The 3,757-nt window shown below is 45.0% G+C and overlaps 1 non-coding gene across 1 annotated transcript; it reads left to right on the forward strand.

Moving 5' to 3' along the window:
* The first annotated feature begins 1,931 nt into the window (after window positions 1-1,931).
* On the forward strand, window positions 1,932-2,003 carry TRNAP-CGG (transfer RNA proline (anticodon CGG)). Its single transcript has one exon. It is a non-coding gene; the product is annotated as a tRNA-Pro (tRNA).
* Window positions 2,004-3,757: the final 1,754 nt, after the last annotated feature.

Below are 3,757 nucleotides of genomic sequence, written 5' to 3' on the forward strand. Positions count from 1 at the left end.
TGTCCAGAACACCTGCTCGCTTTTTGAAGGGAAGGTTCCTGTCCTGCATGCGGCTGCCCTTTTCTGCTTGTCTCAGTGCATCAAGGAAGCTGCTTCTACGACTGTGTCTCCAAACGATGGGCTAGCGAAACTCTCAAGGATGTGAAGCGTCATACAAGTGCGCACCCCACAGAAGTAAAGCACTAAAGCTCCATCCCGCTTTTGAATGAATGAATGAATGAATAAATGAATGAATGAATGAATGAATGAATGAATGAATGAATGAATGAATGAATGAATGAATGAATGAATGAATGAATGAATGAATTGTTATTAAAAGGCATGCTATACCTGCTCGCTGAGGCAGGAGGCTTCTCCAGCTGCAGTGTTTAGTGTGTTTCGGCAGATATGCGATGTTTAGCTTTTATAGCTGTGTTGCATCGTCAATTTAGGTACTTACACAGAAATGCGACTGCTCCTCTACTTTTTAATATTGTTTACTTCCTGCTATGTGTTGTTTGCTCCTCCCCCCCCCCCCCCCCTGCCCCCTTCCCATGTAATGCTCTTTTATGGCTGCATAGGATAAATAAATTTAATGAAATATAGCACTGCGCAAAGTAACAGAATTGAAAAGAACTGCAGGCTCGGCGAATGTCCTCTCTGCCAGCTTTTCTTTTTCGTTGTAGCAAGCTTCACTGCCATAATGCGCCAAACCACATAAAGCCAACGATAGCCAAACTATAAGCCAACAAATTCGTTCAGCCAGTGACGAAACAGGGATACGTGAGAGTTGTAACTGGAAAAAATAATTACGGTGCTTTTCACAGCTTGCTTCAGTATTACAAGTTTAAATGACTAGGCGGATAATAAATTTTAATGCACGATACCATACTTCCTAATTAACACAAATATGAACAATGAGTTAAGAACATATTCAACCAGCACAAGTTATGCAGGTGGTTTTCTCTTTTTTCCTCTGCCTTGTCCTCTCCCAGCTAGCTGCGTTGTCATGAGCTAGCAACAGCTTGACGAGGGCCACGTCCCGACTACGCCAATCTCCAATCAGTTTTTTGTGAGCGGTATATTCAGCCTTGTTTCTAGGTTCACATTCCAATGAGGCGTCATAATAAAGCAGCAGCGCACCATAATCCGGCCCTGCAAATTGTGAAAATAATGAAAAATAAATTTTAAATTAAGGCCAAGCTCAACAGTGAAAGCCGTGTCTCGAACAAAAAATTTGAAAATTAGAAAATTGTAAAACGTTGTTCTAGAAATATTGAAGCTAATCAGTCATTTTTCTTATATGCAGCAAAATCTATCATTTTGAAGTATCTTACCTTTAAGTCTGCCATAAAAAACCAATGGGGAATGCTTTTGACAATAACAAAAGCATTAATAGAAAACATTCCAGACTGCCACCAGGTGATCTGCGGGAATATTGAATTTATAGTGAAATCTTACAGTATATGACAAAATTGTGTTCATCAAATGTTTCACGGTCAAATTTTTTTTGTGGATTGCTTAGTATATCAGTGACAATGGGCAATTCATTTTCTCCTCTGGTAATAGAGCCATGTGTTAGGGTCAGGAAGTCAGAAAAAACTAATCGTCCAGTACGGAATGCATAACAGCAAGCGCGAGGGGCTCCTAAATATTGCTGAATTACACCCAGCTTGAATGAATGTATAGTCAACGGCATGTAATTTTTCTAAGCAGCAAACCACACCGTCAGAAAATTGTGTAGTAACCTCCGCTGCAAAAGAGCGGCTGCCGCCGCAGTCAATCTTGCATTTATTTTTGATGCGAACCATGAACGTTCCCGTTCGAACAAAATCGGCACCTGAGAAAGAGCAATTTCAAGGGAATAATGAATGAATGCTTTGCACGGCGAAATGGTTACGGCTGGAACTACCGCAAAAAAGGTTAGGCGGTCGCAGCGCTGACCACATGCCGGCTCGTTGGTCTAGGGGTATGATTCTCGCTTCGGGTGCGAGAGGTCCCGGGTTCAAATCCCGGACGAGCCCAAATTTTTTTTTGCATAGCCGTCAAAAACAGCCAGATTGGCCAACGTGGAAGCTTCATTGCCAGCCATGATGATGACGAATTTTTATGCCGCAAAGGCATCTGTGGCCGAAGAGCGCGATGGCACAAGGGTTTTTGCTCCACTCAAGGTGGGGTCAAGGACCCATTTTCCTATCATTTCACCCTAAGTAAGCCCAGCACCAGACCAGGGGAAAGCTTGCACCCATTGTATCAGCTTTGGGCACCCGGCGTCATTGGGGATCGAACCCCGCACCTCCCGCATGCAAGACGGATGCTCAGACCACTATGCCACTGCTGCGGTGTATGGAGAGAGCCAACTGTCACCGAAACCAAAAATCTTAAGGAAATATTTCTATGAAATTTTATTTGCGGCGTTAATGAATCGGAACTTAAAAGTGTAGTCATTTTTTTTCGGTGATATGTAGTTGGTTACAAAGCAAAAGAAAACACCACAAGCTGCCGGTGGGACCCGCGGATGGCGAAGGTAGCGTGTGGTTTTTGCTTTCGCCCTGAGCACGTTCGATTAATTTAATTTTTGTGCTCTGAGTGCCTTCCGGCGTTGTTTCGCCGGAGATAGTCATGCCTGCTTTGTTTTTTGCCAGACCAAATCCAGCAACAGAAAAACTGCGGACAGGTGAGCGGTCGAGGGTATCGAAGCATCAGTGTCAAGGGAAATAGGTTTAACATTAGTTCCCCGGTAACTAGTAAGCAACCCTGGACGCCGTAATTGGACGCCAGATGCGACAACAGCGAAGGCCCGATGGCTCTGACGTGAGAGACTGCAAAAAATTTGATTCCGGGCGCACTGTATTGGTAGGATTTGAAGTATGACATGATGTAAATTAAGGTTTCGATCATTAGAAGTCCAGACCATATTCCTGTAAAGAAAATAATTGTGCAGAATAACAAGTTACAGCTCGTCTTGATAACAGAAAGGAAGAGTGCCTAGTGCGAACATCAGGGTCAATCAACTTTAAACGGCCGCTTGCATCTAACTTGCAAAGTAGTTTATTGCTGTTAATATGGCTAATTTCAATTATTTACTTTATCACTCAATTATTTTAAGTTTTTTTATAGAAATAAGTGCCAAAGAACAAGAGACCGTATTTTTGTAAGTATCCATGATCCCGTTTATTTCGTGCTGCGTCAGGGTGACGCCGCATCAGGTCAAACCGCAAGTGGCCATTCACAGAAACCACAAGGTAGAGGTGGTGGTTCGTCCCGCTGCTCCTGCTAATTTCACCTTTTTGTAGTTTTAGGGCCTTCTAGTATATCCTGTTGCTCGGAGGGGCCCGGTAAGACCTCAGGGACCCTCCGAGTGACACCGTTCCTTGAAGTCTGTGTCTCATTTTTAGAAGTTCTGCCGGGATTTGGTCCGTGGCGGCTGGCTGGTTAAGCCTACCAGCTGCCAGTTTGACTATGACCGACCGGGCTCTTTGAGATGGCCATTCACAGCAGGGCGGCTCCTCCTCGTGCGGGGTGAATCCAACCGTCGTCTGAGAACAGTCCTCGGACCACACGGGCAACCTTCTGCCTTCTGGTACGCCTTTGGACCTCGACCCTGCCTATCACTTTGAGGGTGACCTCTCGCTGAAGCCGCCGGTGGTTCTGGAGTCGCCGAAAGCCACCCGCTTACCGTTGGGCACGGACGCCGACGCCATGAAAGTTCATGAAGAGATTGTCACTGCCATTTTTGACAAAGAGAACAAGAGAGGTCCTGCAGCTCGGGGTGCTC

This window comes from Amblyomma americanum, chromosome 5 (genome assembly GCF_052857255.1).
Source record: "Amblyomma americanum isolate KBUSLIRL-KWMA chromosome 5, ASM5285725v1, whole genome shotgun sequence".
Taxonomy (NCBI): Eukaryota; Metazoa; Arthropoda; class Arachnida; order Ixodida; family Ixodidae; genus Amblyomma; species Amblyomma americanum.